A 17,817-nucleotide genomic window follows, 5' to 3' on the forward strand; every position below is an offset into this window, starting at 1 on the left:
TTGACCAATCACAGTCGAATATTCTCCTCAAATTCCATTGTGATTGGAAATCTTTTAAAGCAAGGTTGTAGACCAGCACTTATGCGACATGTAAACTAATCTAATGGTGCTTGTCCACCTGCGAGTAAAAACTCTCGAGAGTAGCTCTCAAGAGTGATTTTCGTATATGGAGAGTACCTTTAGGTACTCTCAGGAGTATGTCCATGTGCGAGAATCACTCTCGAGAGCTACTATCGAGAGTTTTTACTCGCAGGTGGACAAGCACCATTACGGCAACGTACAAAGAAAAACGTAACGTAATGGTGCGTGTCCAGAGACTCTCGAGAGTCTCTCTCTCTCTCTCTCTTTTTGCTCTCGAGAGTTTTTACTCGCAGGTGGAGACGCACCATAACGTACGTAACGTAACGTATGTAACGTAAGACTAGTTACGTTACATTTTTCTTTGTGCGTAGCCGTAAGATTAGCTTATGTTCACGTAACCTCAAGATTTTCACGTAAGGCTTAAGACGCTACGGCAATGTACGTGCGCTGGCCCGCGAAGCCGGAAAATCCGAGTTCAAATCCGACCAAAAATTGTTGATTTTTATTCAATCGCCACCTCTCGGAAGCAGGAATAGCAACCCACCGAGAGTATCTTGCCTAGCTCTGCCCTCTCTATATTTGGAGAGGGTCACCAGGTTGGGGGTTGAGCACAATGAAATACGTGCGCATAGATGATTTTTATGTCTGCTATACTATGATCGCCTAAATCGTGTCCACGGCCGCTCACAGGTTTCTCTGATATTAGCTGGTATCAAAAAAAGTTTTCAGTACAAAAAAACGCAACCGCATGTATAAATGTGTCAAACAGGCTAGTTCCTACTAACCGTATTTTATATTTTCTCTTTAAAAAAAGTTTTCGTAATACTATTTTTATTTCGATCGAATTGACGTCGTTCGTTCTATTTTTTTTTCTAATAAATTCACGCTTCTTTATTCCTCTCCAATATAATCTCTACTTTACAAAAAATTGAACTGTATTACGAAGATTTTTAAAGGACGTTATAGGTGATGCTCATCTATACTAAATTTGCATACCGGAAAACAATAACTATCAACAACGTTAATCGCGCCTTAAAGAGCCGAAAATTATCAACTGTGTACGGCTAGGGTTACCTCTTTCCTAGCTGGGGGGGGGGGGGGCGGCATTTTTGCTGAGAAATTTGTCAGTGGCCTAGTGGAATTCGAACCCGGTTCTCCGGATTACGAGTCTGGCGCTCTACCCACTAGACCAGCCATCACCACCACAATTGAATTGTATTGCTTCCTCATGAATCCTCATAAAGTTGGGTCTACCAAATTTAAGGACGTTCTCCGGTCCTTATACTAGAGAAAATCGATTTTCTTAGGATTTTCTTGAAACTGTGAAAATACGTTAATTTAGGTGTGCTTTATGCGTGGTATAAATTTCAGTACCTCTTCCGGTATAAAAAATAAAGATACTGAGCCTCAAAGTTTCAACTTTTACTAATGAAAAGGTTTTCCAGGCCAAACGGTAAGAGATACGAGGTTGGCCAAGAGGACCAAAGTTGCTCCTCTCGTCGAGTTCTATAAGGAAAAAATGCCAAAACTAAAAAAAAATTAAAATTAAATTTTTTTTTGAAACTTTGAGGCTCAGTATCTTTATTTTTCATACCGGAAGAGGTACTGAAATTTATACCACGCATAAAGCACACCTAAATTAACGTATATTCACAGTTTTAAGAAAATCTTAAGAAAATCGATTTTCTCTAGTATAAGGACCGGAGAACGTCCTTAAAAGAATTATATATGAAATAGGGATAGAAGAAACCAAAAAAAAGATTGTTTTTTGAGTTTTTGATGCTAATATGTTCAGAGTGTTCTAAAACGTCAAAATATCGCATTAAAAAAAAATGTCCGCATGTGTGTGTATGTGCAGATTTGATGTTGTGGTTGCTTTAACTTCTGCAAATATTGAGATATCGGGCTGTTTATTTTTTTTAATCGATAAAGTATCATTCAAGGAAGGTTGGTATTGAATTTGGCGATGATCGGTAAAAGGGTTCTTTTTTAAAAAATTTTTGAATTTTTTTAGAAATGTTCGTGGTTGCTCTAACTTCCGCAAATATTGAGATATCGGGCTGTTTTTTTTTTTTTTAATCGATAGAGTATCATTCAAGGAAGGTTGGTATTAAATTTGGCGATGATCGGTAAAGGGGTTCTTTTTTAAAAAAATTTTGAATTTTTTTAGAAATGTCCGTGGTTGCTCTAATTTCTGCAAATATTGAGATATCGGGTTGAATTTTTTTTTAATCGATAGAGTATCATTTAAGAAAGGTTGGTATTGAATTTGGCGATATATATAATCGGTAAAGGAAAAAGGAAAAAAAAATTATAGAACAATTGTTTAAAAAGTTTATCATCAACAAAATAACTCCGCACCAGAAACAGGTAAAAGAAATAATGGTTGCCAATCCAAAAGTTTTGGACCGGACTATTGATGCAATTAGGAGACAGGTCTACGACCAAATAAAAAAAAACGAAAAAAAGGTAAAAGTTTAATGAATAAAACTATTTATAAATAATGTTTAAATTTCAAAATCTAGCAGTGCCAATTTTCAATTTTTATTTATTAACATAAGAATTTTCAGTTTTTGATTTATCAACATCAAGAATTTTTACCGATTCAAATTAACTCTTCTGGCTTTTAGAGACGCAAATTCGTCTATTATTTTTTATAAGTCCATACTTTCTGATATTTCATGTTCAATAGAAATAAGTGCAAGACTACTTAGTTTTTCCTGGGACATTGTAGATCGGAGAAGGAAAAAAAAATTATAGAACAATTGTTTAAAAAGTTTATCATCAACAAAATAACTCCGCACCAGAAACAGGTAAAAGAAATAATGGTTGCCAATCCAGGAGTTTTGGACCGGACTATTGATGCAACGAAATCCAGCCACTGCTCAGTGTACCGAGAATAAACTAAATCCTTTCTGAGAGTGTACTTGTATTGCAAAAACGGTTAGATATTGTTGCATTTGCAAGCTGGAACACGGACAAGAACATGACGTATCCTTTCATAAATTACTAAAAAATAAAGAGGATAGAGAAAAATGGTTTGGATTTATTGGTCGCACGACAAGCCGAACTATTTCGGTTTGTAGCAAACACTTAAAAAAATCAGACTTTATTTACAAAATATACGAAAGTTATGTTAAAAGATATCAAACCAGGAGTTTGTCCATCACTACAAAGCACTGAATCTGCACCGTGTACTTCTAGATTAACAGATATGAGTGACGCTAATTTTCATGAGCCTATGCAATGTGAAAGTGGAATAGAAACATTCGATCAAATGAAACCGCCTGAACGAGAAACAGGAATAACAAACTTTAATTCGGAACTTACACCGAGTTCTTCTAAATCAAGGGAAGATTTTGATGACATTATGCTATTTGATGAAAGCCAAATAGATATATTCTAAAAAATATCTACATCAGTTGCGTTAATCGGAAAACGCGAAATATATAGGTGATACCTAATAACAAGTAATACCTAACAACAAGCAGAGGACTTCCGGTGGAGCGGACGTGACGGGTGGACGGTTTGAGCGGAGCAGGGAAAGTCGAAAGTTTGTACGGAATAGGACTTAGGCGAATATTGAAAGATAGGATTGTACAGTGTTGGGTACGTCCCTTTAAAACGCCCTTTAAGACCCCTTGGGGGTAAATAAAGTACCTATTCAATTTAAAAAAAAAACTTCATACATAAGTATCTCTTTGCTTATGTAGAAAACGAAAAAGTGAAAAAAGAAGCAAGAGAAAAGTATTCGAAGACAACTTTCTCTTATGATTTGGTCCGTCCGTCCTCTGTGTCGAGACAAAAGGAAATCACGTTGCTTATGGGTATGTCTAATTTTATTAATCGCAGTTTTAAAGCTCAATACATTCACGCAGAATGTACATCAATGCGTATTATCTGTAACAATATTCTTGTATTTCAAATACATTTCTCAGAGTTGAATGCAAAAATAATAATATTCCTCAACCGCACGAAAGTTATTTAAATAATGAATATTCGGTGAAGTAGGACAACGTGAATTTAGTGTTTTATTTTATTTTACAGACAGTAATTGAAAAAGGATCTGAAAAATCAATTCTTTCCCTGTCGGAAAGATACATGATCTCGAGCAATACAATCATCTCAGCATTGGCTCAGATAAGAGAACATATTCGGATAACACCATGTGTCGAGGTATAATAAATACCATCTCTTATATATATATATCAAAATTATATGTATACAATATGTATTATATTATTGCGAAAAAACCGACCAAATTATTACTTTAAAATAATCTCTTATTTTGTATTACTCTGTAGTCTATTGCATGTAATTTATTTTATAGTTTACAGTTAAATTTATTTCAAGTCAACTTAATATGCAAAATTGATATTACATTTTTACATTTCATATTTTTGTACCTTTCCGTACATTTAAATTCTATAAACTATTAAATGTTGTAATTATTGGTGTTATAAGGAATTTGACATTTAAATATTTATACATATATATATATATATGTACTTGGATATTAGCGAACCATATATGTCGTAGTAGGCGCCTCTGATTCTTTTTCTATCAAAAAGAACTTACATGCATGATGTTTGACTAAGTCGATCATCTATCGACTTTTAGATATACTGATTTATCATTTAACTTGACATTAAAGTGATTGTCAATATCGCTAATTATTTTAAAATTAATTAAGTTTGGTTTATAATCCTATCGGCATTTTCTCTAATTTAAACAAATATACAATTGATAGTGGAGTGTACATGTATTTTCCTAGCATGTGATACATATTAATGAATTAAAAATGATACGCTCACAAAAATTATTTTTATTAATTTTGCTATCTTAGCGTTCGCCATCTGCAGAAAAAGCGACGAACGCGTTACTACGTGGCGCACTATATTTCAAAAAGATGCGGACTTAAAATATCGTGTACATTTTCCCCCCAAATCGTAATTTTTATGCTTGTGTCATATAACTTTGAATATATTAGTGAATAAAGCATAGATATTAGCAAGATTAAACCGTTCAGGATGCGCAAGATTTAAATAGTACATAGATAAATAAATAGATAGACAAAGAGAGAAATTGAGAGAGAGAAAGCGAAAGAGCAAGATCGAACAATTTGTGTGTTCGGAAATATGGTCTTTTAAATAATCTCTGTTTCTGTTTCTTTTTTTATCAGCGCGTCCAAAAACTTCAACGGGAGTAACTATGACTCTCTTAAGGAGAAAAATAGTATTATCATTATTGAATAAAGCAATTTGATATCTCTAATTTCTTAACCCCTCGTTCAACCACAACAATGTCATCCAATAAATCTAGCTCATCAGAACATTCAGATGATTACCAAAAAGATCCTTATTACAGTCCTATTAATACAAATGATCAACAGACAGAACAAATGACACCAGAAATGCAAGATCAGGCGAATCAATTGGCTGAAAAACTACAAAAAGTTAGTTTTGAGCATATGAGGTCAGTCATGGATATCGATCCTAATGCAGCTTTTGAATCAATGTTAGGAGATGGAGATCAAAGCTCTGGATCATACTTTATGACCAAAACTCCTCTTGCAAAAACCCTTCAACCACCAGCTCCTCCAAAGATTCCTAAATTTACAGAAATCGAAGATGAGGAATGGTATCCACATCAAAATAAAGATAGTATGGAAGGCAATCTAACAAATATTTATTTAAATTTTATCAAAAGAGCTAAGATTTCTGAATCGGAGGCTTTTCAATATCTTCAATCAGCTGAAAAAATGTCTAATAGCATTGGATGTAAACGAACATTATCTTTATGGACAACATTGAATCCAATTTTGACTCAAATTGGCAACTTGAGGCTTCCTGAAATTGCATCAGATATAGCAGGATATCTCCTTGATGATCCAAACAGTGTATTTCCTTATCTGAAATGTCTTAACAGAGTTAAGACCCTTCTATTAAATCAAGTTGAAAAATTTGGTACCCTTGAAGATCGAACTACACAGTTAGTATCCTTAATGGAATCAACCATTGCGGCTACAGAAAACTATTAAAATAAAAGTTTAAAATTTGCCACACAAGTTTCAAATGTTTCAGCTAATTTAGCAAATTTGCAAGAAGTGTTTGAAAATACAATCATAAAAATAAAAAAACTCGATCTTTTACCGGAAAATGGCTCGCCTGGTCCGTCAGGGATTTTAATCCCCAGTTCAGCACCAAGACCTCAAGGACAACGTGTTGTAAAAGTAGATCTTTCAACATCTGGTGAATATTCTGGCCTTTATAATTTTAAAATTATTAATGGTAAAATCACAACAATTGCAATATGCGTCCCTCATAGCCCCGCTTAAAGCTCAGTTAGGGGCGAAAGACTGTGTGATCCTCCCGATAGTTATCGGGACAAGAGGAGCAATGCCCAGAGACACTGTTACCTGTCTTCATGAGCTGCAAATCAAAGACAGAGGCTCGCTGAGAACGCTAACACTTCAAGCGCTCAGGAGCTCAGTGGAACTCTTCCATATGTTTATGGATTATAACGCGCCGTTGCGCCTTAACAGCAGCGATGCTGCAGACTAAAAATGTCGTGTCAGGACAAGAAAGAAGATAAAGATAAACGGTTTTTAAAAGCCGTGGCTTTGGCTCAAAAGAAATTTTTACAAATTATACAAGACGTGAGAAAAGTAGATTTACCGTTAATAGTTATCGTGCGAAGAGCTATGAAAAGTCGATTTGAAAGACTGTTATTGGATTGAGTGTGTGTTGTTAGGGGTGAAAACTTGGTTGGCCAGTTAGATTTTGATATTAAAGTACATGTTAAATAAAATTGGACAATTTATTCATCTTTTTGTCACAACTCTTTAACATATATTGAAATATATGCCTTACAATTTTTTTTTTTAAATAATTATTGGGATTAATTTAGTTTCTTATGTCCAAAAATTGCATACAAATATGCATATTCGTAAGAATTTGAAACAACTTCAAATTAAATTAATTCAAATTTCTTTTCCACACTATATACAAAGAGACAAGTAAAATCACAGAAATTTGGACAAATATATTAACTGACGGAAAAATTTAACATGTATGAGAAATATTTATACATATAAATGAGAAATACGAAAACAAAATTCAAGTCTAAAAATATCTGAAATAAAAATCAAGTAAAATGCAAGACAAATGCAGAAATAAGTAACTCTGCTATGTACCCACTGGGTGTGTGAAGTTCGCACTCCTACTTTAAAATTTTTTAATTCTAATTAAAGTTCCAGCTTCTTTTCGAAGAGTATAAGAGTATTTTTATGTTTATAAAAAGAGTTCCGGCGATTAACACTTTGAAAAAGGCATTTAAAAAATGGAATGCTAACTTTACACCCAACTTTAAGACCTAATAGTTCTGAATAGCTCATCTGAAGCATTTTGACGAGTATTAGAATTCCTGATAAAAGAAAAATTTTTTTAATTTTTTTCAAAAAACAAAAAAAAATAGAAAAGTTTAATTTAAAGTCAGAATAGTTCTAAGTAGCTCATTTAATTCCTTTCAAAAAGTTCTAGAGTTCCTGATAAGTAAAAAATTGCAAAACCTTAGAATTGTTTTAAAAAATTATCATCAAAACACAAATGACATTCACGGCAGACCTTCGAAATCGAATATCTTCTTAAAACTCCCATCAAAACGTCTGCAACTCTACCACTAACTAGTGGCGATCCGGCCCCTAGTTAAGAAGATATTCGAAGATGCAACGGATGAAATTCGACTAAGCCCCGTTTCACACGTATCCGATACTGGACTACTGACGCCGGGTATCCGATCACGAAGTGTATGGATTAATATGGGAGCATTTACACGTTTGTCCGATAACCGATTTGTGAAAACAAAGAAAATCGATCGGATACCTGGCATCGGTAGGCCGGTGCCGGATACCTACATGTGAAACGAGTCTAAATCTTTCTGTCCGTAAACGGTACGGGCACGGCACGGTTATGTCTAAATCGACCTTAAATCGGAGATACATTCACGGAGGAGGTTCGTCATACGGGTAATATTGATATAAATCTCGCAGCATCGATATATACGCGTATAATCGATTAAAGATGCAACGATAAAATTATCGTAAACAATATCAACGAGTAAAACGCATAATTTAATGCATCGAGTACAGACATTCATGGCGCATTAAAAAGTTCAAGAAAGTTACGTGCAACGTGCGTAACTTTCTTTCATTTAAAAAAGAAATGTATAATTTTATGAAATAATGAGAAATTCTTTTTCTATACGGTTAATTTACAGCAAATCCAAGTGTGTTGCTTTAACTAAAGCTCTTCTTACACATTTTCTTGTCGTTTTGAATGATGCCATTTAACACGGTTGAACATATTAATACGATTAAACGTGTGGATTTAACACGCAATAAAACATGTAAAACGAGCTTCAGTCAAATGTGTCATTTTTAAACGTTTATCCGTGTAGAAATAACACTTTTGGATTTAAAGTGTATAATAAAACGGCTTGCAATTACAATTCATTACAAAATATTCTATACATACAATCATTAGTCTATATACTCTATATAAATCAAAAATGGTATAGTTACTATAATTGTCCCTACGCTATTAAATATCAAAAGATAAAATTTAACCCTTTGTAACTCCTGGTAACAATACTGTTACAAACCGGCAAAGTGTCCATTAACATTCTAAATCATGAATTTATCTGTTGTAAATCAATTTAAAATAGTTGTCATATTTTTTATTTTTGATAACATGAGTTACAAAGGGTTAAACCAATACCTTGAGTTAAATAACATTTTGTTCTTTTTAATTACCATGTGTCGAAATTTATTATTTTAACACAAATAATGTTATTTTAACTCCATTGACTAGTCAAATTAATAATTAAATTAACCCTTTAGGAACCACACATCGATCCCGTTGGAGTAAAATGTTATAATTTATAAGATAGTCTTAAAAGACGTCCATGATGAAAGTTTTTTAGTTTCTTTTAGTTTTTTTGTTTTTTTTTTGTTTTTTTTGTTTGTTTTTGTTTGTTTTTGTTTGTTTTTGTTTTTTTTTTTGTTTTTTTTTAATGTACATAATTATGTACACAGGCCCCTAAAGGGTTAACGACATATTGAGTAGCAGAGATAGTCTTACTTCGCGTGGCCCTAATACTAGAAGCGAGTTCACGCCGGCGAAACTGGAAACGATCAGTTAGATTACGCGATCGGAGGCACTGTTAGCCGTGTACCAAACCCGCCGACCGACCGGTCGCTCGCCGATCCGCGTTAAGTAAACGATCGCGTATACACATACTCGTTCTCTCGGACCTACTACCGGTTATCACGCTGGCCACGGCGGCCTCGCTCCCGTCCGCGTTGCGAACAGCGGCAAGACTACTACCTTTTGTAAATTGTGGCAGAAAGGAACGCGAAAAAAATGGCAAATCCGTGTTAGAATCCGAAGATTCAAGTGGCCTGAAAACTACGCTGGTGCGAGCACTGTCGTATTGTATCGAAGGAGTCAGGCTGTCTTAAGCCATTGATTCTCTGCACGAGTCTCTTTGGGCCTGGGGTCAGAGTCAGTTACTGGTCTGGTGATGCGAATATATAACCTCTCCTAGTCGAGTCATGCGCCCACCTCCCAGTGGTCTCGCTGAACCGCTGCAATGCGGCTGTTCCGATTCAGTACGGCTCGGTCGCAAGATCTGATGTCGGCTGGACAGCGCGTTCTGCAGTAACCAAGTGGCGTCAATAGCGATCTGACTGCGCCTCTAATGGCCAATTTCTTCACCGTCGGATAACTCTATCCTTCGGTTAACCTCACTCTTCATCTCTTTCTAAGGAGGCAGTTAGAAAGTGATGAAAAGTAAGGTTAACCGAAGGATAGAGTTATCCGACGGTGAAGAAATTGGCCATAAGAGCCTGTAGTGATACGGGCCCAAGTACCGCTGGTGAGTTGTGGAGCCAAGGAAGGGCACGGTTATCTGGGAAGCTCTCGGCTGTCAATCCGTTTGCTCCCCAATACGCAATAAATATGAAGAAGTTAAGAATGAATCTTCACGCCCGGGTTCTCGGATGGTCCGGGCACTGCACGCACGATGCGAGATTGATGACTCGGTTAGTGCGGAGACACCCAGTGACTGCGTAGCTGGCTCCTCGAGAGTAGGCGCTAGTTATCGGGTATAGAAACGATTACGCCTCTTGACGCACGAGACTCATGCCACGAGTAGCCGTGGCCCCCAATAGCCTTCTTCTTCCTCTTCTTCTTTGTAAATTTTATAGCACCTAATCCTCCTCAGGATTACATAACGGCCAAGAACAAGTCAAAAATAATAGATACAGACTCGAAAGATTCAATCCAAACTCGACGCTGATTGCATCAGCAATCTTCAAAAAGTATTCAGGACAAAACACGTCCGAACATGTCCACGGTCTCGACGAGACTTGCCCCCAGTAGCCGTGTCAAATTAAAATAGAAATAAATAGTAATAAGTTATTTCGTGAATGGATATCCATCTGTGTCAAACGCAGTGCACGGGCACTGCGTTTCAAGCACGCCCGGCGCCGGGGATCGACTCGCAACGGTGGCGGGATTCGCGTCCGCTTCTCCCACGTTGCAAGGCCGGCCAACTTCGACTCCCCGGCTAAAGTAAAAGATAATCGCGTGCTTTAATGGGCTTGGAACCCTTAAGGGGAGGTCGTTCGGCTGATTCGATTCGGAGTCGTAGGTCAATGAGACCCCTTCGTCGGGACTGGAATCCGATTGGGTCTGATGATCGATCGAATAATGCTTTCGCTTGAACCGTGACTGACCCATCTCGCGAAAACCCTTCGCGAATGGATTGTTATTGATCTTCAACTTCGTAATGTTCTCGTTTTGGTCCCGTCACCGCGATAAATTCCGTCTCCTTGAAAGCGAACAACGCGGTTGAATGAGTAAAGAGCTCGTTGTAGTTCTTCGCATCGAAGCAACGGACTATCCAGATCCTAGGAACGTATTTGTGCATCGATGTTAATACCACGTTATTATTGGGGTCGTTGATGTTGTTCGTGAGCTTCAATTTATTGAAGCTGATCGGATTGTCCATCCAGTGGCTCCCCGTTGCCGAACTCTCGGGATGCTTATAAATCCTATAGCCGAAGGGCTGTTGCGGCTCTGCCGGCCCCGCAAAACTCCAGCCACCCATATTGCTGTTCTCGCCCCCGTTTTGGTATCCACAGTACTTGTGGCGGCGATCGGAGGCCGGTGCTATCTCCATGAGGACATAATAATTCTCACGTTTCTTCAAACCGTTTACGTTTATTTGAACGGACGGGAACATGCGCCGGCCGCTCTTGGTAATTATCATTTCTGTATTATTCTTGTAGAATTGCTGCCAGAGGTTTTGATTAAGCAGCTCCACGTTGACTCCGCGCAGCAATGGGAGTTGAAATACCCATTCGCTTGAATTCATCCTCTCACCTAATTTGCGTTGTAGAGCGATCGGTGACTGCGCGAAGAATGGCGATGCTAGTTGCATATTCAGTTCCAGTAGCATCAGTGCGTTGTTTGGATCCTGAAGAAACATCTCCGATGATCGACGTTTCTTCTCCGACACCGTCGGTGTAAGGTATAAGGCAAACACGGAAATGGTCAGAACGAACGTCGAAATCACGTGCAGTTGTAGAATGGAACTGAGACGATCGGTTCTCGCCTACCAGTGACCTACCACAAAACGAGATCAGTGCAATCCGCCGAAACTAGGTGAACTATATGTGTCGTCGGTCGTTCGGCGCCAACACATGAGACAACTATGTGTCCATGAACCTTTTGTTCTTTCTGCCGCGATTCACAAAAGGTAATATATAAGGTAACAAATAACATTCACATGATAATTTTAAATGCCATAATCACAATACTAAATCATAATCATAATACTGAGCCAGTTAAAATAAATATTAATTCATTACGCGTTGTTAATCCATTTGTCGTAACTTTATCTTTCTTTAACCCTTTAGGGGCCACACATCGATCCCGTTGGAGTAAAATGTTATAATTTATAAGGTAGTCTTAAAAGACGTCCCTGATGAAAGTTTTTTAGTTTTTTTTTCCAGTACATAATTATGTACACAGGCCCCTAAAGGATTAAAAATGTTCAGATACTGTCTGTTCCTTTTCCGGGTAATCTCAGTAGAGACATCCTGCACTTTTTCAAGCTTCTCATATATTATACATATTTGCCTTTCCGCTGAATCTCGATCAGTCGAACTCAAGATATTAAGATTCTCTAATGATTCGATAATATTCCAACAACGTTCAGACGAAGAAATTATTAGATTAATGTGTGTACAAATGGCAACAACTGGCTTCTTTTATGTACATTTTACATTAGTGATACATATTAGCGATATTTAGATCCTGATAAAAATATGTTCACGGAAAGAACGGTTTTGCTGAAGTATCTAAAAATTTAGCTAAATATACAGATCTGAAAATAATTTTGTTACACCATTAAAATAATTATAGTAAGTCGCTGAAATATGATGATTCTGTAAAAAATTTTGACATTTTAGCAATCAGTTTAAGTTCTACATAATTATTTTAATAGACCAACAAAATTATTTTCAGATCTGTATCTAGCTAAATTTTTAGATACTACGGGTACAAAATTCGGTTTTGTGAAGCGCAAACGAAAGCCAGAGACTTGCAGAGTTTCTTATTCACGCATCATGGAAATGCACGCCTTTAATCTACACATACGGAAAGAACGGTTTTCTGTTTGAAAATAATTTTGTTGCACCATTAAAATAATTATAGTAGGTCGCTGGACTATGATGATAATGCTGTAAAAATTTTGATATTTTAGTAATCAGTTTGATTGTTTTACATAATTATTTTGATGATGCAACAAAATTATTTTCAGATCTGTATCTAGCTAAATTTTTTGATACTTCAGCAAAACCGTTCTTTCCGTGCACCATTCTTCTGTACACTCTTTACAAATATAGAAAGAGGATATCGAAAAATAAAAATGCGTTAAGTCATTACAATGTTAAATTTACGTAAAAATCCATGTACACGGGGAATCTCGAGATTTTTCTCTTTTTCTCTCTCTCTGCGGTAACGAAAACTCACGTTTTCACGCCAAATCGCGTGTTACGATATCGTATTAAAACTTATAATAAACGACTGTTTCGGCCGAACTTCAACCGATGACATAATGTGCGCCTTTAAATATCAAAAGAAAAATACATAATTATACTCAATGTATACAAAATAGAAAACAATAGACGTTTAGCTTGTACACGAAAGTAAATCTCGCGCATCATTAATGTATATATTATAAATGTGTACTTGGCGCCTTTTTTTTTGCCTTTTTTGAAAATTACATTTACGTGGTATCATTAACAAAACGATATTTTCACAAGCTCGGACTATTCAGTATATCCGCTGTAATCTACTTTTCATTAAAAAGTACTCTTTTGTGAACTATTCATCATCATATATTGTAGGTACCAATAAATTCTAGATTTAGTAAAAACACAAGATAAATGCTATCATTTATCAAAACTCATTTAACCGATAAGCTTAAAGATGCAATTAATTATATGGATTTAATTTTAATTGTCGTATACAAATTATCGAATTCTCTAATAAAAATTCGAACAAATTTAGATTTTGTATTAGACATTTAATCATTATGTTTAATACAAAATCTAAATTTGTAGAATATAAAGTTTATCTTTATTTTGCATATAATAGAAAAAAAAAATATCTTATTAATTATTTCGGCTCGTGTGGAGGGAAATTATTTAATTTTCAAATCCAATTAAGGTATAAAGGTACTAATACCCGGACACTTAAGAGTAGGTAAATGTACCAATGCCTGGACACGTATCTATGTCTGGATACCTTTAAAAAAATATAAATTTATGAAAATTAACGTTTGGATACCACAACTAAAGTTTCAAACTACAAAAAAAATATTTGTATCTTTAATTTTAATTCGCGTTATACTTATAAATAATAAAGGTGTCCAGATATAGATACATGTCCGGGTATTGGTACTTTTAACTTAATTTCTAAATGTTGAGCAAGACATATATTAACTTCTTAATAGCTAGTTAAGAAGATATTCGACTTCGAGGATGCAACGCGTAAAATTCGACTAAGTCCGCATAAAAATTATTTTGAAAGTTCTAGACGTTCTGATAAGAGTTCCGTTTTTTAGTATAACTCTAAGAATTCTGAAAGAAATTTCTATGATCGAAAACGATCCAGTCACTAGTTAAGAAGATATTCGACTTCGAAGGTCTGCCGTAAACGTCATTTGCGTAAGTTTTGATGATGATTTTTTAAAACAATTCTAAGGTTTTGGAATGTTTTACTTATCAAGAACTCTAGAACTTTTCGAAAGAAATCAAATAAGCTACTTAGAACTATTCTGACTTAAAATCAGATTTTCATTTCTTTGTTTTTTGAAAAAAATCAAAAAATGTTTACTTTTATCAGGAACTCTAGTCATCAAAATTCTTCAGATGAGCTATTGAGAACTATTCGATCTTAAAGTTGGGTGTGAAGTTAGCACCCCATTTTTTAATTACCTTTTTCATAGTGTTAATCGCCGGAACTCTTTTTATAAACATAAAAATACTCCTATACTCTTCGAAAAGAAGAGTATCTCTAATCTTCGGAACTCTAATCAGAACTATCGAATTTTAAAGTAGGGGTGCCAACTTCACACACCCCATGTGAGGCAATGAAATATGAAATTCGATACTAATAATGCTACCGATAATTTCCACGATATTAAAAAATACTTTAAAATCCCTTACGTCAAGGGCCATAGCGAGAATATTTGTCGTATTTTGTGAGGCATTAATTTCAACGTCCTTTACACTGTTCTGAAAAAATTCGATTTTATTATAAAAAAAAGGAAACGATGTGCTTGATAATATTAGGAAGACTGAAATTGTGTATAAAATCAGTTGCAACGATTGCAATGCCTATTTTGTAGAACAACCAAGAGACACTTAAAGACGCGTATTAATAAACTTCGTTTAGATATTAGAAAACACGAGAATAGCCAATCAGTAAGCAGACACCGTCTTTCAAATAGGCACGATTTTAATTGATCTAAGTCAAAAGTGCTACACAGTGAAAAACGTTATAGAAAAAGAGATAGCTGATGTTTTTCATTAAGAAATACGGTGATACGGTGAATATGCAAAGATACGGAATAATGGTCGAAACATCGTTTTTGTAATTAAGGCCAGTCAGGTCGACTTAAATTCTTTCTTTGAAATATGAAATGTCAATTAAGAAATTAGAAAATGCATTAGGGAAATACATTACTTTCAGAGCGAGTTGTGCACGGAGAGGAATGAGAGAAAGAAGGCGCGTACTTAGTTCATTCTACTGTTTTTTGTTGTAGAAATGGCGAGATTGCTTTCGACCAAATCATTGAGGTCATTATGCTCATTTAGAGAGATCGATGCCATTAAAGAATTTAAAAAATCAAACGAGAAACCACTTCAACAACATTAAAGAAATCAAACGAACAGCTCAATTCAAGGCTTAATGAGTTCAAAAAATCAAACGAAGAATTAAAGAAATCAAATGAACAGCTCAATTCAAGGCTTAATGAGTTCGAAAAATCAAACGAAGAATTAAAGAAATCAAACGAACAGCTCAGATTGCTTTCGACCAAATCATTGAGGTCATTGTGCTCATTTAGAGAGATCGATGCCATTAAAAAATTAAAAAAATCGAAAAATACGAACGAGACCTACGGAATTTCCAATAGTAGACCTAAAGCGGATAAAAATATCAGCATTAGAAAAATTAAAATCTTTGTGTCAAAATTATGGCGCAATTGTAATAGATACACTCTAAAAATGGGTTTATCGTAACTGTTTAAATTATAAACATTAAAGTAGAAAAAATGTTTAACTTATCAAACAATTGGAAAAGCATTTGAGTTTCAAACACTTATGCATAGAAGTGATTGCCATTCTTCATGCTTATTATGGGTGTATGCCCTTTTTGCGCTCGAGCCGTTGTTTGCACCAGCTACGATTAATGCTATTCGGTAAATTAATCCCGACGGAAAATCATATCCTTATCTCGGCGATCCCCTTCTAGCACCGCTGCATAAATCTGATTACCGCGTATTATCGGACCTCACAGGCTTTCTTTTGCAGTCTATCATTAACTTGGCTATTGAACGCGCTTCTAATGGCTATTTATCTCTGTGACCGAACTTTAGGTCTGAGAATATTGTGAACTCACTTTGAGTTGAATTTACGGTCGCCACTACGTTTGACGTTGGAACGTAGAACATATAAGAGCCAACGATGTATACGATGTATACGAAGGCTGCTGAACTTCCTTCCTTCCTGTCTCGTACCAAGATACAAAATGTCCGCTGCCAGCTTCATGTGTAGTAATGGCCAATGTCCTCGGACAAGATCGCGCACTAACACTCGGTTCACGAACGATTTCGTCAAGGATTAAGATGAGGATTATTTAAATAATTATAATGTATCTCGTTTTGAGTTAACAAAAACAAGAATATATATGTTAGATACTACTACATTAATCCGTCTTATCGTTCGGCGGCCGGTAGATGACTGCCACTCCAACCCGTACTTTCGACAGGCCCGGCACGCACACACACGCGGTCGAGGCATGTCACATGTATATCGATCACGTGATAGAGCGCTCTCAATATTTCCAGAATCTAGATCTCACATATATTTGCTTCTAGCACACGAATACAGTAATGCGTAAGCGATTGATGAATCAAACTGTTCACGAGCGTTACCCGGGTACAAATCTCGATACCTCGGAATAATACGACGTTAAATTACTCGCAGAACGTATGCCGTGTCAAGACTTTTATACGTAATCGCGTATCGCGAAACTGTCTTTTCCCTGAGCGTATTTACGATCTCGAATAAACGATATGCAATGTTGCGCAATCTAGAAAATTCTAAGACCGCACTCGAATATACGTCCGCACTCTTCAACGGTTAGGCGAGAAAAGACACTTTTGTATCAAACATTACAGACCTATACAAAATTGTAGTTCTAAAATCAAACACAAGTCAAATTAAACAGATATATATGTTTGATTTTCAAACGGGAACAAAATAAAACAATTTGTGTTTAATTATTAGAAATTCAAACAGATTTGTATTTCAAACACTTTCTAATTACACACTAATGAAAGTAAACACTTATTAACTTATAAACTCAAAGCTGCATGCAGTACTCTGAAAGACTGCTGTGATGACTGTTTGCTGTGATTAAAAGTGAATTTATTATTAGTCCATTCATTTAAAAGTAAATATATTTGATTGTGAAAAGTGTCAAGTTGTCTGTAAAAGTAGGTTATGTCGGGCCGCGGACATATATATATATATGTATATATACACGTGTGTGTAATGTTGTCTTTTTTTTGTTACAGACTCGCATCGGCAAGACACAATTTGCGTTGGCGCATTTTACGAACCCGCTTTTAATAAGGGGAAAACAAGATTGGACAAGATTCAAAGAGGGACACACAGACGGCGTGGTATTAAGCGTCGTCTACAATGCACGGAGTAAGCGTGGAGTAAGGAGTAAGAGTGGGCGTAAGAGAGCTATTTCCGGTTTAAGAGAGCTGGCGTAAGGGCGTAAGCGAAATAAAGCGTCGTCTACAATGGCAGCAGGAGTATGCAGTAAGACATAAGCAGTAAGCTATTAACCAACCACTGTCGATTATTCT

At 35.8% G+C, this 17,817-nt stretch overlaps 1 long non-coding RNA gene and 1 pseudogene across 1 annotated transcript; one reads left to right on the top strand and one right to left on the bottom strand.

Moving 5' to 3' along the window:
- The first annotated feature begins 1,693 nt into the window (after positions 1–1,693).
- LOC139771500 (uncharacterized) lies at positions 1,694–17,795 on the top strand. The gene is made up of 5 exons (XR_011717920.1): positions 1,694–2,550; positions 2,816–3,159; positions 3,286–3,908; positions 4,129–4,257; positions 17,518–17,795. It is a non-coding gene; the product is annotated as an uncharacterized lncRNA (long non-coding RNA).
- On the bottom strand, positions 8,007–11,682 carry LOC139771499 (T-box protein 2-like; annotated as a pseudogene).
- Positions 17,796–17,817: the final 22 nt, after the last annotated feature.

Source organism: Temnothorax nylanderi, unplaced genomic scaffold (genome assembly GCF_030848795.1).
Source record: "Temnothorax nylanderi isolate EJ_2023f unplaced genomic scaffold, tnyl_v1.0 TNYL_tig0040_pilon, whole genome shotgun sequence".
In the NCBI taxonomy this organism is placed as follows: Eukaryota; Metazoa; Arthropoda; class Insecta; order Hymenoptera; family Formicidae; genus Temnothorax; species Temnothorax nylanderi.